Below are 18,572 nucleotides of genomic sequence, written 5' to 3' on the forward strand. Positions count from 1 at the left end.
CCTCTTTTAACTACTGGAAGGATGGATGAGAAAACTATCTGGGCCCCAAAGTTCTTGAGTTTCCTTCCCAAAGCTTCAAAGTCTGACGTGACTTCTTCATAGCTCCGCTTGGTGGTATCATTTGTTCCCACATGGATGAGAAGAAAGGGATACCTGTCAGTGGGCTTTATGAGTGGAGGCAACATTTCAGTCATGTCTTTAATCCGTCCTCCCGGGGGACAACATACCTGGCAAGTCCATGGGTCTTCGCGACATACTTGGGTTTCGATCCCACACAGCAAGGAGTCTCCCACTACTACTACTCTTCTCTTCTTCTTGTTCTAGGCCTTGGTTTCATAGCCTCTGCTTGATTGACCTTCAACCTCTTGCACACTCTCATGCAGGTTCCCCTGTGATTCTTCCTCTGCAGGCTGTCCTCCAGTCTCATCCACAAGTACCTGGAATCAGTTCCACAGCTCCACTGCTTCCACTGGTGCAGAGTGGCATCTAGTTCTTCTTCTCCTGACTGTCACCCTTTTCCAAGGAGTATCCTCTACTCCATTTTTCCTCACCTCAGCATTTCCCACTTCTGCCTCAGCTTGCTGTTGCTCTAATGCTCTTCAAGCTTCTGGTCTTCACTTTGCTGCTGTAGTTCCCCCATTCTCTGCAAGAACTCTTCATGTTCTCTTATTCCCCGGAGGGTCGACAGTCGCCGCTCCACTCCAGTCCACTTACTTTTTCTTCCAGCAGCGTGATCAACTTGCACTTGTTGCAGGTGTAGGCCATGTTGTTCTCAGGCAAAAAAACAAACATTGCACACACCTTGCAGGTCACCACCACTGGAGAATCTTGTCCTTCCATAGCCTCTATTCCCTTTTTGTGTCTAGCCTTCTGATTGTTCTTGACTAGCCTGTGCCTGCTCCTCTACTCAGTAGAGGTTAAAAGTAGAGTCCCACTGGTGTGGAAGTGTGTGTTACAAGGAAAAAAATGTAAAAAAAATGTTTGTTAAAAAAGAAGGAAAACGGGAAAAAATGTTAGGGGCCTCCCCCTTGACCTCCCCTGCTGAACTCCCCTGGCCAACTCCTGTTTGCTCCCCCTGTCCGCTCACTCTGGTCGCTCGCTCTCTGGGAGCTTGCTTGCTTCCGTAGTCCCTGGACCAGCTGGAGTAGCTTGCTCTGCTCTGCTCTGCTGGGCCTGGGAGGTGGGAAACAGACTGAAGCTTCCTGTCCACACAGCTACTGGGAGTACTCAGGCCACACACTAGGGGTGCACGAAAGCCACTTACCTGGTCTCGCAGCTTTTCGTGGTGGGGGGGAGGCGCTTCGCTGCTCTCCCCCTGAAGTTCAGGCCGGAGGGGAGGCTTCCCGCCTTGCCTGCCGAAATTCAGGCCGGGGAGGAGGCACCTCACCTCGCCCGGCCGCGAAATAAAAAGTTAAAAAAAAAACCGCCCCTGTGATAGGCTACGTGACGATTAACGTAGCCTATCACGGCTAGATTTGCAAAGTCAGCCATGATAGGCTATGTAAACCGTCACGTAGCCTATCACGGGTGACTTTAAAAAAAAAAAGCGCATACGCAAATGGCGGCCCCCATAGGGAGCCGCCATTCGCGTTCCTTATTTGGTCGCTGTAGTCTACATAAAGATTTACGTAGACTACGGCGAAAATAAGGGCAACGCAAATAGCGTTGCCCTTATTTTCGCCGTAGTCTATGTAATCTTTACGTAGACTACAGCGACCAAATAAGGAACGTGAATGGCGGCTCCCTATGGGGGCCGCCATTATCCGTACGGGCTTTTTTTTTTTTTAAGTCACCCGTGATAGGCTACATGACGATTTACATAGCCTATCACGGCTGACTTTGCAAATCTAGCCTTGATAGGCTACGTTAATCGTCACGTAGCCTATCACGGGGGCGTTGTTTTTTTTTTAGTTTTATTGGAATGGCGGGGGCGGCAGCCGGTCGAAAGATCGGCTGCCGCCCCCGCCCCTGACGAAGACCCGACGAACCGCTGCCGGGACCCGCCGCCGGGAGGGACATTCGGGAAAGGTAAGTCCCGTCCCGGGGGGGGGGTGCGGAGAATTTCTCCCCGAAACTTGTTCGGGGGGCCGAACACGTTGGCGCTCGGCCCCCCGAAGTTTCGGGGAGAAATTCTCTGCCAACCCTACCACACACACCCAATTCAGCTGGAGCTCTCAGAACCACCTGGTGAGCTCACAGCCACTCAGAAGGATAAAGGGCAGCCCCCTGGGCTTCCTGCAGCTCATGTACCTCTTTGCCTCTGTCTCCTTTGTCTCTTCTACCTCCTGGTGAGCTCACAGCCACTCAGAAGGATAAAGGGCAGCCCCCTGGGCTTCCTGCAGCCCACTTACCTCTTTGCCTCGGTCTCCTTGGTCTCTTCTACCACTGCAACTCCCCTGGTCAACTCCTGTTTGCTCCCCCTGTTTGCTCATTCTGGTCGCTCGCTCTCTGGGAGCTTGCTTGCTTCTGTAGTCCCTGGACTAGCTTGCGCTGCCCTGCTCTGCTCTGCTGTGCTCAGCTGGGAGGCGGGAAACAGACTCCCATATCAACACCCATATTATATGTGGGAAATCATCTGTGCAATTTTTGCCTATGCATATAGGATTGTGTGCGCACATGCCCCATTTGGACAGTCTGATGCTGTGTGGATGGTGGAGATGTGCCAGATTGGACCTCTGAAGTATCATCGTAAGTGAGGTATATGCTGAGCATCGCAGAGTTAAAAAAGATGTCACCGATAACTAAGTCCCAACAATGCAATTTTAATTCAAGCCAAAATAGGCATGGATGACTATCATTATGTGTTAATGGAAGGTGTGCAGTACAATCTTTCTACCCTTTTGCTGCTTTAATGTAGTTTTTTTGTTGGTGTTGTTGTTCTTCCTGTTGCTCTTAGGAGTCATGATTTTTAGGTTTTAATGTTAATATTTGGGTTGCTTACTGTTGTATGCTGGTATTTGTTTTTATCATATGCTACTTCAAACAGAGAATGCAGCTTATAAGGGCCGGAAATAAATATATGAGCAAACTTTACAAAAACCATGATGCATTGCAGATGCAAAAATGCATGCACAAAAATATCCAGGGAGTCCAATTAAGTAAATGCTTGCAAAGAAAGAAAGAAAGAAAGAAAGAAAGAAAGAAAGAGGATAAAAGTTTAACCAGATATCAGTTTGGGCAGTGTTCCACAGAAATCCATTGCTGGCTGGGACAGAATTCTTTTGGCAGGTTCTGAACATCTCTGATTTATTGTGCACAAACCTCTATAAGCAGCAGGTAGCATTAAGGTATGAGTCAGACATGGTTGTGAAAATTCCCATCACAAGTAAACTGGAGTGTTAAGAACCTTTCCCAAAAATATATAGTGTCCTATACTGGATTCAGTGTAGATTTCCTATGCAAATTTGGCCAAAACCTTACTAAGTTTTACATTTTCAGCAAGCACTTAATTCTCACCATTTGTAAAATATTTAAATGGCACATAAACCTAGCCTTATTTCATTTTCAAATGTATGCCTGCCAGAAAATAAAAAAGCACCACTCATCACACAACCAATACATGAAGATTAAGGTGTGCACTTCTGCCTTTCAGCATTGTAGGTGCCACACACTGAATACAGGCAAATGTGTTATTTTATTTAGGGTACAATCCTACACATGTTTAGACAGAAAAAGTTCTATTTTCCAATTCCCTGGCTGGCTGGGGAGTGCTAGGAGTTGTAGGACTTTTTTCTGGCTAAACATGCATAGGACTGTGCGTTCAATGAATATTCTGTTTTTAAAATTTCTAAATAACCCTGATTCTAGGGCAGTGTACAATAAAAACTGTACATAAAACATACATAAGTGTACAAGTGTACATACAAGTGTACATAACATTTCAAAATTGCAAATACAATATTATAAAAAACAATGCAAGTAACCATCACACAGACAAACTGAGAGGCAACCAGCAGAAGCAATACAATCAAGTAAAATGCAATCAGTGTAATGCTGTGATGATGGTGATAGTATCAGATAGAAAGCTGAGGTGATAACGTGGAATAGTAGGCAGCTTTTCTGCAAAGTAGATAAGGTCTTCTTTAGAAGTCATGAGCCCATTATTACCTCAGGTATTGTATGTAAACTTCTGTCTGTCTATTTATCTTGTTAGCCTACATTGCCCTTAGAGCAAAAACGTCAATTTATCGTTAAGCGTAAGATACAAATGTCACAGTGATAACCTTTATATCAAAGTAGCGCTCTTCATCTGCAAGAGCAATGAAGCTCAAGGACATGTAATTTTGATTTAGTATTTTATTTATCAAAATATTGGTATTGTGGTTTTTGCACCAAAGGCACTTCAAAGCAACTAACCATGTTAAGGGAGATATAACAATTTAAAAAAAAAACACACACAATCAAATTAGCATCAAAACAATACTAAAACTAGGAGACGAAGGAAAAGCTCAGAACACAACAGGTATGGAGAGGGATGGGAATCCTTCTGACAACTCAAAAGGGCTCCAGATCCTCTTTTACCTGTCACCAGAAGGCCGACAACAAATGGTTGGAAGGAACAAGCCAGAATGTTATGCCATAATTTGTGGGTTTAGATGGCATAAAACACTGTGTTATTGGGCACCTTCCACTGAATAGCACTAATTGTTCTTCAGTTGTAACATTCTGATATGGTACAAAGCACTGTGGGAGAATCTCATAGTTGGGACCAAAAGAACCCCCAAAGCCAGATTAGTATGTTTTGTGCAAAATGATAGCTATGATTGGGAGGGGGGCAGTTTTTCTGCAATCTAACTTGGGGGTGGGCAACTTGTGGCCCTCCAGATGTTTTGGCCTACAACTTGGCTATGATGGCGAGGGCCACAAGTTGCTCACCCCTGGCTAACTGGTTAAAAAAAATGTTTTAAAAATTCCAGTTTGTAAAGGGGGTTGTGAACCTGTAGGTTGCTGTTGATCCCTGATACCAGTTGTGATTATGATAAGAGAAGTGAGTAATTTGTCTACTATGAAAATAAAATATTGGGGGACGTTTCTCCCTCTTTGCTCCTTTCTCACACAAAATAAAAAGAACAGTTCTGGAATAAGCATCTGCAGACATGATGAGTACCGAATGAGTTTAAGCAACATTTGACAGCATCACTTTGACCCCTGCCTACTGGCTTATGTGTATGATTTTTCAGTTGTCTTAGTGATTCCAATAAGGGTCAAATTGATCCCCAAATCTGGAAGAGTAAAAACATCAGGTTTTTTTACTAAATTAAAGAGGGAGAACCCTGAAACACCACATGGGAATTCATACCTTGGCCTTGCTGAGAACTACCAAGAACAGGGAGTTGTGGAAGACTAACACAATTTTTTAATGATTTCTTTCCAGTGCTGCCGGTGCATTTGATCCCATCTGTCACTCACAGCAAAGGCGTTACAGGGACAATTAACATATATCATTTGAATTTCTTAATTAAAAACAATAATAATGCACATGTAATAATTTTACATGCATAACAATTCACTTATCAACAAAACAATAAAACAGAGCAGAGCCCTCCCAAAGTTCTGTCTTTCACTTGAATCCACAACAAAAATATAAATAAAACTTCTCTGAAGCTTGATTTTTCTGCTGGCCAAAGAAGGAAACAGTCTCTACTCAGTTCATTCCAGCAATCTTCTCAAAATGGACCAGGATCCAGCAACACAGGAACAACTTGTTAAACAGCCCTTTATACAATATAAACGAACATAAATAATAAGGAACTCACAATGTTTGTAAAAAAAAATCATGACTCTTTAACAAATTTCAAAAGGAGACCTCCCTACTGACCTGTCTCAAGGGTTCAGGGTCTTACAGAGAGGAGAAAGCAAGCTTCTTCCACACCGCATTTCGATAACTGCCTAAAATGGTGGTCACTCCCTATCTCACTCCTTTACCTAACATGTGCAGGAATATTCCCAATCAGAATTCTTAAAGAAAAATATACCAGTGGGTTACATTCACATAGCTCTTTCCCATTGAAATCAGACTAAAAAGGTGCTTAACTTTGGCTGGACTTAACTAGAGCTTCCCCAGGGGATGATGACATTGAGATTCAAGTTGCAGTTTTGCCATCAAAACATACAAGCCTGGGTTATGCTGTCAGGTCCATCGGTCCATCTAATGCAGTACTGTCTACTGTGGGTAGCCATGGCTCTCCAAGGTTTCAGACAAGGCATTGAATCCTGTGCAAGTAAGGCAAGTGCTGTGCCACTGAAGTGTGGGCCCACCTCATTGTATGATGATAGAGAAGTTGCTGTCTCACAGCCTCACATCCGCATCTGCAAAATGGGAGGAGTAGCAGCCAACATTGCAAGGCAGCAGTGAGTTTGAACCCAATAGAGCAAGAGTGGGGAACCTCTGGCCCTCCAGATGTTGTAGGCCTCCAACTTGCATTAGCCCCAGCCAGCATGCCCAATGGTTGGGGACGATGGGAGTTATAGTCCATCTAGAGGGCCACAGGTTTTCCGACCCTGCAATCAAGAATGTAAAGCACTTTGCATGCTTTCAAAGCTATATTCAAAATAAAGAGCCATAGAGCATATCCCTTCTGTGCGGAAAGTCGCTGAAGCAATCCCTGGTCTCTCCATCTGTTCAGAACTGTTTGCCCTGAGCAATGAGATCTCTCAAAGACAATCTGCCATTCTTTCCTAACCTGAGCCAATCAAAGGAATCACTTCCTGAAATATCAAACTCAAAAGTAAAGTCTCAGTAGCTGAATCCAATCAAGTGGTTAGAGGGTGATATATTGGGCTATCGGGGACAGCCTGACCTTTACCGATCTCTTTCTCTGTATCTCGTTTCCTCTTGACACCTTGGATACCCTTAATGGATTTTAACAGCATCTTGAATAGCGTAGCTTGTCACGTCCGGTGCATCTTAACTAAGCTGTTCCTGGGCCAGTCAGATAAGGGCAAGGCATACGAGCATTTCTCCATGTGCAAGATCACATCCAATCAGTGTAGTTGGCGGCGGGGGGGGAGGCTTTTCTAACCTCTTTCAACATGGGCTGGCCAGTGACAACTAAGACACAGAGCCCAGCATACCTCACTTCAGAACATGTAAAATGTCAGCTGGGACTTCAGCAGAGAACAAACCAAATGGGGCACAGCAAAGCCAAAGTGAAGCACTATTAAGTCCTCTTCATTGCAGAGGAAGAGACTGAAACATGTACTATTGAAGTCTTCTATTGAAATCAATGGGGATTAAATGGCAGGAATCCTTGAATCAGTTTCAGTGTAGACTGGAAGCTAATCAGAATCCCTCAAGATCACAGACTTCAGGACTGCTTGTCAGATTATGCATTTTCTACACAGAAAGCGCCTTGTGAAGCTTTTGTGTACACCACTGTATGAATACATTCCTATACTTTCTTCTTCTGTTTCCTTTCCGGCTTCACTCTTTTTCTTCTGCTGCTTCTTTTACACAGAATAGTGTTTCTCCCTCCCATCCCATCAACATGCCCCCTTTCCCCCCATTTTAATCAATTTCTAAGCCCCTTTTCTTTTAGCTTTTCTCCATAATCCAAGCACGTTCATTTTTCTCAACTTAAGCACACACACACATGCGCACACACACACACACACACACACACAAAATCATGACTGTCCAAAATTACGGAGAATGGCCACATTCACACGTCTGTATTGTCAGTCCTGCCAGATGAATTCTGTGAATGTCTAAAAACTCAGGAAACCGCTGCCAAGTTCTATTGATGGCCACCTACATGCAACTGTCAGCATTCACCAGTATGTCCACCAAGCTGGGCAATAGATATTTATTTTCAGATATTCACAGTTGTTCACATTCAGTCCAAAAATACCCTTCACCATCTCCTTGTTCCTCACAAAAAGAGAGCCTATCTTAACTATCGCACATCCTCTTGCAATTCCCACTCTCTTCCCCATTCGCTAGATATTATTTATATATATATTGATGTAAATATGTATATGCATATTTAAATAAATATGTAAATATTTATATAAAATTATATATTTATATTATATTATATACATTTATATATGTATTTAAATTTGTGTTTCTTTATATATTTATATTTCTTTATCTATGCATATTTATAAATATTTCTATATTATATGTATAAATATGTAAATATTTATATGTTTTCTAATATTTATATATTATACCCCATGTCTCCTGGCCATCGAACTGTGGTGCTGGAGAAGACTCTTACGAGTCCGCTGGACTGCAAGGAGGTCAAATGAATCCATCCTAAAGGAAATCAACCCTGACTGCTCATTGGAAGGACAGATGCTGAAGCTCAAATATTTTGGCCACCTAATGCGAAGAGAAAAGTCACTGGAAAAGACCCTGATGCTGGGAAAGACTGAAGGCAAAAGGAGAAGGGGACAGCAGAGGATGAGATGGCTAGATAGCATCACCGATGCAATGAATATGAATTTGATTTTTGAGCACACTCTGGGTAGGGAATGCCAATGCATTCGGCCCCCCGAAATCGGCGGTGAAATTCTCCCCCCCCCCGGGATGGGACTTACCTTTGGCAAATGTCTAGGGGTGTCAGAGAATTTCTCGCCGAAACTTCGGGGGGCCGAGTGCCAACGTATTTGGCCCCCCGAAGTAGTTTCGGGGAGAAATGCTCCGCACACCCCCCCCGGGATGGGACTTACCTTTCCCAAATGTCGCTCCCGGTGGCGGGTCAAAGCGGCGGTTCGGCAGGGCTTCGACAGGGGCGGGGGCAGCAGCCGGTCTTTCGACCAGCTGCCGCCGCCACCATTCCAAAAAAAGTAAAAAAAAAAAAACGCCCCCGTGATAGGCTACGTGACGATTAACGTAGCCTATCAAGGCTAGATTTCCAAAGTCAGCCGTGATAGGCTACGTAAATCGTCACGTAGCCTATCACGGGTGACTTAAAAAAAAAAAAAAGCGCGTACAGCTAATGGCGGCCCCCATAGGGAGCCGCCATTCGCGTTCCTTATTTGGTCGCTATTTGGTCGCTATTTGCGTTGCCCTTATTTTCGCCGTAGTCTACGTAAACATTTACGTAGACTACAGCGACCAAATAAGGAACGCGAATGGCGGCTCCCTATGGGGGCCGCCATTTGCGTACGCGCTTTTTTTAAAAAAAAAGTCACCCGTGATAGGCTACGTGATGATTAACGTAGCCTATCACGGCTGACTTTGCAGATCTAGCCGTGATAGGCTACGTAAATCGTCACGTAGCCTATCACGGGGGCGTTTTTTTTTTTTTTTACTTTTTAGTTCGCGGCCGGGCAAGGCGAGGCGCCTCCTCCCTGGCCTGAATTTCGGCCGGGCAAGGCAAGGCGCCTCCCCCCCGGCCTGAATTTCAGCTGGGCGAGGCGAGGCGCCTCCCCCCCCGGCCTGAATTTCGGGGGGAGAAGCGAAGCGCCTCCACCCCACCGCGAAGCAAGCTGCGAGACGAGGTAAGTGACTTTCAAGCACTCCTACGAATGTCCCTCCCGGCGGCGGGTCCTGGCGGCGGTTCGTCGGCCTTTCGTCGGGGGCGGGGGTGGCAGCTGGTCTTCCGACCGGCTCCCGCCGCTGCCATTACAAAGTGTAAAAAAACCCAAAAACCGTGATAGGCTACATAACGATTTACGTAGCCTATCACGGCTAGATTTCCAAAGTCAGCCATGATAGGCTATGTAAATTGTTACGTAGCCTATCACGGGTGACTTTGAAAAAAAAAAAGCGCGTACGCAAATGGCTGCGGCCTATGGGCGCCGCCATTTGCGTTCCTTGTTTGGTCCCAGTAGTCTACGTAAAGATTTACCGGGTAGTCTTTACATAGACTACCGGGACCAAATAAGGAACGCAAATGGCGGCGCCCATAGGCCGCCGCCATTTGTGTACGCACTTTTTTTTTTTTTCAAAGTCACCCGTGATAGGCTACATAACGATTTACGTAGCCTATCACGGCTGACTTTGGAAATCTAGCCGTGATAGGCTACGTAAATCGTTACGTAGCCTATCATGGGGTTGTTGTTGGTTTGTTTGTTTTTTTAGTCTTTGTTTCGCAGCCGGGGAGACAGGGCGCTTCTCCCCGGCCTGAATTTCGGCCGGGCGAGGCAGGAAGCCTCCCCCCCCCCGACCTGAATTTCGGCCAGGCGAGGCGGGACGGCTCCCCCCGCTCGCCTGAACTTCGGGGGGAGAAGCGAAGCGCCTCCCCCCCACCGCGAAGCACCCCTGCGAAAAGGTAAGTGACTTTCGTACATCCCTAACTCTGGGAGAGAGCGGAGGACAGGAAAGCCTGGCGTGCTATGGTCCATGGGGTCACGAAGAGTCGGACACAACGTAACGACTGAACAACAACAACTCCTGGCCTACTCAAGGCAGCTAGCAAAATCACCATTGCACAAAACAATGGCAGTCAAATATTATAAAATAACAGCAAACCAGGACATGGGAAATCCAAAAACTTCACCCCTACTGCCACTGCCAGCCCACAATGTAAGAACATAAGAGGAGCCATATTGGATCAGACCAAAGGCCCATCTAGTCCAGCATACTGGGTAGTATCCAATGTTAGTCCTACCTAGAGTAGGCCTATTAAAATGAATGGGACTTAGGTTAGTAGTGACTAACTTAAATCCCATTAATTTCAGTGGGTCTACTCTAGGTAGGACTGACATTGGATCCTACCTTCTGTTCGCACAGCGGTGAAGTTTTCAACAGCATCCTCCCATCCACGTTCCCCAGCAATTGGTATGCAGAGACATGCCGCCAGTGATACTGGAGGAGGCATATCACCATCGTGACTAGTAGCCACTGATAGCTTTATTCTTCATGAATTTGTCTAATCCCCTTTTAAAGCCAAATTAAAGCCAAACTGGTGGCCACCACTAAATCTTGTGCTTGTGGATTCCATCACTTATCTATGCACAGTGTGAAGAAGAACTTCCTTTTATGTGTCCTGGTTCTCCTACCATTTAGCTCCATAGGATGACCCCAGGTTCGAGTTTTTAAAAAGAGGGAAGAAAAGTTCTTCCTATCCACTTTCTCCACACCATGCATAGTTTTGAATACCTCTATAATGTCTCCCCACACTTAGCTTCTTTTCTCAGCTAAACAGTCCCAGACATTGTAAGCTTTGCTCAAAGGGGAGTTTCTCCAGCCCTTTGATAATTTTGGCCATGCTGGCTGGGTATGATGGGAGCTGTAGTCCAACACATCTGGAAGGCCCCAAGTTAGGGAAGGCTGCTGTATTTTATTTTACCAGTTGACAGAGAGAAATAGAACATTAATTTTGATTTAACAAGACCTGATGCATAGTTCTGCTCTCAATTTCTTCTTTATTACAGCATCACCGCCTTGAAATGCCTCTTAGTCTCCACCACCCAGAGGCGAATGATATAGATTCTGAGGGGAGGCAGGAGCAGAAGAGACTTCTGGGATATCACTGCCAGTGGCCTAGCCACTGATGCCAACGTGAGAAGGAAGCACATGGTCCAGTTCTCCATGCTACTGAAATAATGTGGAGCTCATCCAAGCCCTAGTCAGCATAGCATCTTCAGACTGCCACCAGGGCCTGCCATGGCTTCCATTAAAAATTCCGGCACTCCAATCAGCAATGGTCATGTGTTCTTTTCTACAGGAGACAGTCCTCTATTTGAAGGGCAGCCAGAGGACTGTCTTCTATTTTGAAGGCATCCTCTGTTGGAAGGGCTGCCCAGGCCAAGTCCGGTTTAAAGATAAAGAACCATCAGAAAGAACAGCTGGGCCTTGAAGCTGCCCATCAACAACATCTGGAGAGCAGACTGGGCAGGCAAATAGGTTGCCTGGTCACAGTCTCACACACTATGGCAAGATGTACCGTATTTCCATTTAAATTATAATTATTCCTAGATTTGAGTCTATACATATACATCAGTATATGCAAATTTTATGCAAATAGGCATCCTCTTTGGGGGTGATTCACAAGTGGCCAGCCTAGCTCTGGGTGGCTGAATCTGGGGGCCACCATTTTACTTTCCCAGATGCTCTGGAGTGATGCTATGTCAGCGGCATTGTGGGAAATTTTAATAATGGCTCCCAGACCCATCCACTCTACACTGATCAGGGAGTTGTTTTGGCTGCCAATGCTGTCAAGTGTGCTCACTAGGGAGTGAGCTGATTGACATAGGAGGGGCTCACCTTTGCTAAGGATCCCCTGAAACCTGACAACAGCCCAGAGCTCCCCACAGACTGTTGCTTTTTCAGCATGTTAACATATAAACAGAGCTGTAGAGGCATCGGCCAGATCTACACCTTGTGTCATATCATTATGATCCCATCATGGTAACGCTATATCCCTCTTGTGCATTTATACCTCAAAGGATACACAATAATATCCGTTGTGGAATTTTGGAGAATGTGGAATGAAAAGCAGGAAATAGCACTACGATAGCAGTATATCAGATGTGTAATGTGCCTCAACAGTTATCAGTGCACTTCAATACTGCTATAACACAGTTGTGTAGATCCAGCCATCCTCTATTTGAAAAGCTATCTGTTCAATTCCAGTTTAAAGATAAAGAACGGTAAGTCCATCAACCTTCCCCAGCCTGGTGCCCTCCAGGTATTTTGGGCTACATCTCCCAGGATTCATGACCATTGGCCATGCTGGCTGAGGTTGATAGGAGTTGAAGCACAAAACATCTGGAGGGCACCAGGTTGGGGAAGGCTGTTAGCACCTAGGAAGCAGACTGGATTTGCAGGCACACACATCACCTGGCCACAGTCTTCCACACTATGCTGAGATGTTCTTTATAGCTATTAAAATGAAGTAATTAATTACTTTAAAATGTGAATCTATTCATTTAAATTAGCATATGCAAATTTCATGCAGCATCCTCTGTTGATGTCTTTTGGGGGGATGTGTTTCCTCTTTTTGGTGATTCATAAGCAGCCACCCTACTCTCAAAGCGCACACAGCTCCACAAGCTTGTTTGAACTCTGCTGTTATAGTTTTGTAAAGTTTAGCATGGGTGGGGCAATAACATGCCGTCCTCGTTGGGACTGGCAATTTTTCTTAAGAAGTAACTACAACAGTTATGACTCAACTCCTCTTCTTCCTCTTTCCAAATCTTCCCAAAGCAGAGTGGGATCGAGCCACGGGGATGCAGCAACTCTGCCTCTCCAGCAAGATATTAATCATGTCTCAGCTATGACAAGGTTAACACATCTGTTGATTTGGTCCAGCGGATAGTTGATTATATAGGGCCTGTGCTCTAATCCCATCAGTTCCACTTTGGCCATGTGCCATTTAGCAAGCCACTGTGTTTCAGCCATCTGTACAATGGAAGCAGTAATGCTGTGCAATATACAGGCCTCAAATCAAGATTGATCTGCAACAAAAACAAGGTCACACATTACATAGGGTGGACAGGTGTCCTCTTTTACAGGGGACAGTCCTCTGTTTGAAGGGCTGCCAGAGGACTGTCTTCTATTCTGAAGGCATCCTCTATACGAAGGGCTGTCTGGTCCAAGCCTGTTTTAACGATAAAGAACCCTGTGAAGGAAGAGCTGGGCCTTGAAGCTGCCCATCAGCAGCACCTGGACAGCAGACTGAGCAGGTCACACAGGTCACCGTCTCCCATACCATGGTGTGGCGTACTAGTTTACAATAATAATTTCCAAATTTGCATCTACACATACAAGTCAGCATATGCATTTATGCAAATTGGTGCTCTCTTTCGTACTGGTTTTTTTGGTGATGAATGTCCTCTTTGGGGGCAAGTCACAAGTGGCCACTTTAGTCTAGTGCAGGGGTGGGCAACGTGAGGCTGTCCAGATGTTTGGCTTACAACTCCCAACAGGCCTAGCCAACATAGCCAATGGCGAGGCATGATAGGAGTTGTAGGCCAAAACATTTGGAGGTCCACAAGTTGCCCACCCCTGATCCAGCGAGTAGTAGGGCTGTACACTGCCTCAGCCAGAAGCCCGAGTCAAATCGGGGCACTTCAGACCACTCCCGAGGCAAAGCGGAGGGGTCCCAAAGCAGCCCGAAGCAAAGCAGGTCGCTCCGAAGCGTTTCGGAGCAATCCGGAAGCCCAGCCGCCACGCTGCTACCACACCACTGCTGTTACCCAGCCCCCAGCTCCTTACCTGACTCCTCTGGGTGTGCACCAGCAGCCATCTTCTTGTTCTCAAGCATGGCAGCCATTTTTAAAATGGCAACTCCCTGTATTTCCAGAGGGCCTAGGAGCTGGCGGAGGCAGTGGTTGTGGTGGCAGCTCCCCCGGCAGCAGATGCCCGGGTGATGGCTCCCACAGTGGCGGTGCCCCTCCACCACAGAACAAGGGCCCAGATGGGGGCTGAGTGGTGTGTTGGGGGGGCAAGCAGGATTCAAATGTCTGAATCCTGCTTTGGCCTCATAGACTGAAGCAAGTTGGGGGGATGAATCAGCCCAAGCCAAATTGGGCCTGCCTCGGAAGCACTGAAGCGGCCTCTGATTCGGAGAGGGGGTTCCATGCACAGCCCTAGTGAATAGTATCGTTCCATAGCATCATTAAGTGGAGTTGCTGGTGAACTCCAGAATTTCAGGAGTCCACTCCAGGGGATTCATTGTGGACTAGATTCTATACCAGAAATGGACAACCCGCAGCTTACTTGCAGCCCTTGGAGGCTGCCTATACAACCCCCACCCCCGCCGCAAGTACAGATGCTCCCCAATTCCCCCTCCCCTGCTGAGGTGGCACAGTTCAGATGGGGAAGCAAGTGTACAAACAGAGCCATCCCTGCATGCCCTCTTTCCCAGCACAGTCCACCCTGATGCGCTCAGGAAAGGGATCGCTGGGGGGCAGGGCAGGGGAGAGATAGGGAAATACAGGGATAGAAAATGGGCTGGCAGGCAAGGTTTGGTGGGCTGGGGAGTGTGAAGGGTGAAGAAAAAGGGGTTGCTAGCTCTAGAACAGAGGCAGGGGACTTTTTTCTGTTGAGGAACCCATTGCCCCATGGGTAATCTGTCAGGGACTTCCGGGGGGTGGGGTGGACAGGGCCAGAGTAGGGCCACACTTTTTTCTCTTTCTACTACTGCTTCTCTCTCTCTCTCTCTCTCTCTCTCTCTGTGTGTGCGTGCGCACGCACGCGCCACCCCTTCCCTCTCCCCCTCCTTCTCCTTCCCAGCAAGGTGCTGGGCAAGATAAAAAATGATCTTGCCAGAGGTCTGAACTGATCACTTACAGAGGGCTTCCCCCCCACACACACCATTCCATTGCTCCATCCATTTCGGCTTTCCTCATTTCCGCCCCCTTCCACCGGACTTCTGTCCCTCTGAGCTTTGCCCACCTGTGTGAAATTAGGCCACTGGCCAGGTGCAGTGCTTGGGGTGCAGGTTCCCCACCCGCTCTAGACCCTGTCGGGGCTGGTGAACCATTCTTAAGAACTGCCTAGAAGGAGAATAATTTTACCAGTTACTGCAGCATTGTGACCCCCGCAATCCTAAATGGGCAATTAGAGAAGGGGGAGTGAATTTTACATACTGATTTGATTCTTTGACTGAAGGCTTCTTGTAGCCCTCATCTGGCTTAACTTTCTGGATGTCCACCAGATGTCCAGGAAACAAACTGTTTACTCCAGATTCTTTCTGGAGCAGCTTATGGGGAGCTTGCCCACTTACTAACAAGGGGAAATGTTAGGGAGGAGATTCATGCTTATTTAAGAGAGAACCAGATGCTAAATGAATGCGAACAATGGTTAAGAGGGGTAATCCTGACGCATTACGGTCAGTTGGAGTTTTTGCCATTGACTTGAGCAGGACCTGCCTCCAGGGAAGCAGATTGATACATGCTTTTCACTCGGGTTTACCATATGCATAAATATTGGAAGCTGTATAACTTTTGACTAGACAGGAATGGTCGTGGCTTATTATTTTCTAAACAGTGACACCTAGTGGTGAGTTTTCTTTGAACTCAGCTGTAGAGGGAGGGGAAAATGCTGAGGGTTCCACTCCCATGTGAATAAATGACTGTGAATGGAAAGTTATTTTAGATCCATCAGTGATAAGGAGCACAAATTCATAATAATTCCATTTTTATGGCTCATATAATACCTATGCAAGCAGACATCAGAAGGAAAATTTGCAATAGGACTTATCTAATTTCTCATCCATTTTATACAGTGTCTTGGTGCAGAAAGGCAGGATATAAATTTAAAACATAAATGATAATGAATACCTGGATTAATTGAATGCCTTCTACATGGAGAAGTTGCCCAAGGAATAAAGAGCAGAAATGCACGCTCTGGCCTCTGCCACTGACCAGGGGACCAAAGGCAGGAAGATCGGGGGGGATGGGGGGGACGGGCAGGGGGACCAGCCTGTCCCCATCCATCAGCCAGTCCCCGTCCATCAGCCAGTGAAGGAGCAACTGGAGGGAGCTTGTTTCCCCTGCTCTGCCAGAAAGGTAACCCAGTGCTTGCTTTCCTCTTCCCTCCTCATGCCTTTTTCCTTTTGTGTCATGTCTATTAGATGGTAAGCCTGCAGGCAGAGAGTGTCTTATCTTTTCATATCTGTACAGCATTAGAAAATTATAAGTGCTTTGTAAATGAATAATGATGATGATCATGACTTCAGTTCTAGATCTAGTTATGCACAGCTGCCCTTGTGCCACATGTGAATTCACATCAAGATGCACATTTGTAGCCACATCACCTGCAAAGGCAGGAAAGATGCCCTTGCACATGGATCTCCCTTGCTGAACAAGGCAAGAGCTTTTTCCGCAGAACTGCAAAGAGGCTTCAAGACGAACCACTGAAGTGTTTCTTTCTGTTTTCTTCCTTTTTTCTCCAGTGTTGGGCTTGTAGGCCATGGGACGGTGAATAAGTTATTTCTCCTTTCCAAGAGCCTAAAGTTACTTCCAAGCATTCTCCTTCTTATCTCGCAAAGCTCGGGTGGATCAAGAAAGCAAAGCCAAGAAGTGTAAAGCAATTCTGATGAATTAAGAAATAATCAGAAGCAATCTCCTCACTTAAAAGAGAGAGAGGAAGAGAATATGAAACCTTGATTTTCTACGCAACATGGACCAGAAATCCTTTACTTACCCAAACATACAATATGATTTGGGGCGGGGTGGGGGGTGCCATGGAGTGGAGGGATTTCAAAAGCCCAGATTTTCCTTTCCTGTACAAGAAGAGGAAATCAGGTGGTGGTAACGTGTGTATTGCATTTCTTTGCAAATGTTTGCAATTATGTTAATTGAATTCACTCTAGTTTGAACTGGTGCTGGAGCCAACTTACATGAATGGGCAGTTCTCTCTCTCTCTTCTTCTCCTCCTCCCCCCACCCGCCCCCCACCCGCCCCGCAACTTGCAGGAGTTCCCTCCCTCCTCCCTCCCCTCTCCCCTCTCCCCCATCCTTTCCACCCTATTAAAACAACCTCCAAGTCTCACTTGCTAAAAGACCCCTTAACTTAGAGGAGGCAGAGAAGCCAAGGAAAGAGTGAGGCAAGGAGGAGAAGGAGAAGGAGAAGAAGAAGAAGTGGGAGAAAAGGGAGCGGGGGAGAGAGAGAGAAAGCCAAGAGACGTCTGGAAAATATTACCCAGCCGCTGCTCCAACTGCTGAGGCTGCCGCCGCTGCTGAGACGCTTTGAGATAGAAGCCCCATTCAGACCCGACCAAAGACTTTTCCTACTGATGCTGCTTCTGCTGCGCCCCGCTCCACTTTCTTAACGCCTTCTGCGACGGGCGCCTGCCTGGAGGAGTCCCTCGCCAGAAACCAGCCCATCCATTCATATATCTCTGGAAGCCAGCTTTGGTTTTGTTTCAAAAGCAAGCCGCGGGGGGAATAAAACTTGAAATTGAGGGAACTGGGATCCAGGTGGGAAGAATGGACCCCGCCTGCTCTTTTCCGTGGCTTTGAGGCAAGTTCTACCCCACCCCTCCCAAAATTCTCCCGCGAGCGCGAGTTGATCTATTACCTCAACCTGGGGGGGAAAGGGCGACACAATCCCACCACCTCGCGGCCGGCCTCTCGTTAGAACTTGGATGAGCAGAGGAACAGAAGGGCGGCAAGGTGAGCGCTTTTATTATGACCGTCATTTTGTTTTCCTGCTTGTTTTGGGTGCTGGCATGATCGCAGCCGGGGCTTCTTGAGAATCAGGTTTGGGAATCCGGGAGAGCCCCTCTTTTGGGGGGGACAAGACAGATCTCACCGGTAGGACTTTGCTTCGGGGTGGGGGGTAAGGAGTAAGAATCTCAGGACTTTATTTCTGTAGCGCCGTCAATGCAACATAGTGTTTTACGGAGGGAACGGCGGATCCCTGCCCCGAGGAGTATACATTCTTAACCAATGATCGCTGATGACTGTCTCCGGTGATGTTCTGGTAGAGCTGATCTCCTAAAGTATTCTCGAAGAGAAGCTATCTAAATGATGAAATATCTTTATCACACTATACTGGAGTGGGCGGTGCGCTCGGTGAACTGATATACCTATGTTACCTTGGGCTTCGCGGACAGACAGGGCGGTACCAGCTAAGGGTATTTATTATCCACGATCCAGCCAACATGAGCCACATTTCTTAAGGCTGCGATCCTATACATGCTTAATTGGGAGTAACGCCCATTGTAC

General features: G+C 46.6%; 1 protein-coding gene and 1 long non-coding RNA gene across 2 annotated transcripts in view; one reads left to right on the forward strand and one right to left on the reverse strand.

Moving 5' to 3' along the window:
* Positions 1–4,302: 4,302 nt before the first annotated feature.
* On the reverse strand, positions 4,303–18,067 carry LOC146346642 (uncharacterized). The gene is made up of 3 exons (XR_014789820.1): positions 17,545–18,067; positions 17,048–17,126; positions 4,303–5,715 (listed from the first exon to the last, which is right to left on the reverse strand). It is a non-coding gene; the product is annotated as an uncharacterized LOC146346642 (long non-coding RNA).
* The window catches only part of HAS2 (hyaluronan synthase 2), a 48,846-nt gene continuing 47,857 nt past the window's right edge, over positions 17,584–18,572 (forward strand). Inside the window, exon 1 of the mRNA XM_084847978.1 lies at positions 17,584–18,017. The gene's annotated coding sequence lies outside the window, so the exon portion shown is untranslated. The remainder of the gene's footprint in view (positions 18,018–18,572) is intronic.

Source organism: Heloderma suspectum, chromosome 4 (assembly GCF_057233095.1).
Source record: "Heloderma suspectum isolate Gila_16-S chromosome 4, 16-S_ref, whole genome shotgun sequence".
Lineage (NCBI taxonomy): Eukaryota > Metazoa > Chordata > Lepidosauria > Squamata > Helodermatidae > Heloderma > Heloderma suspectum.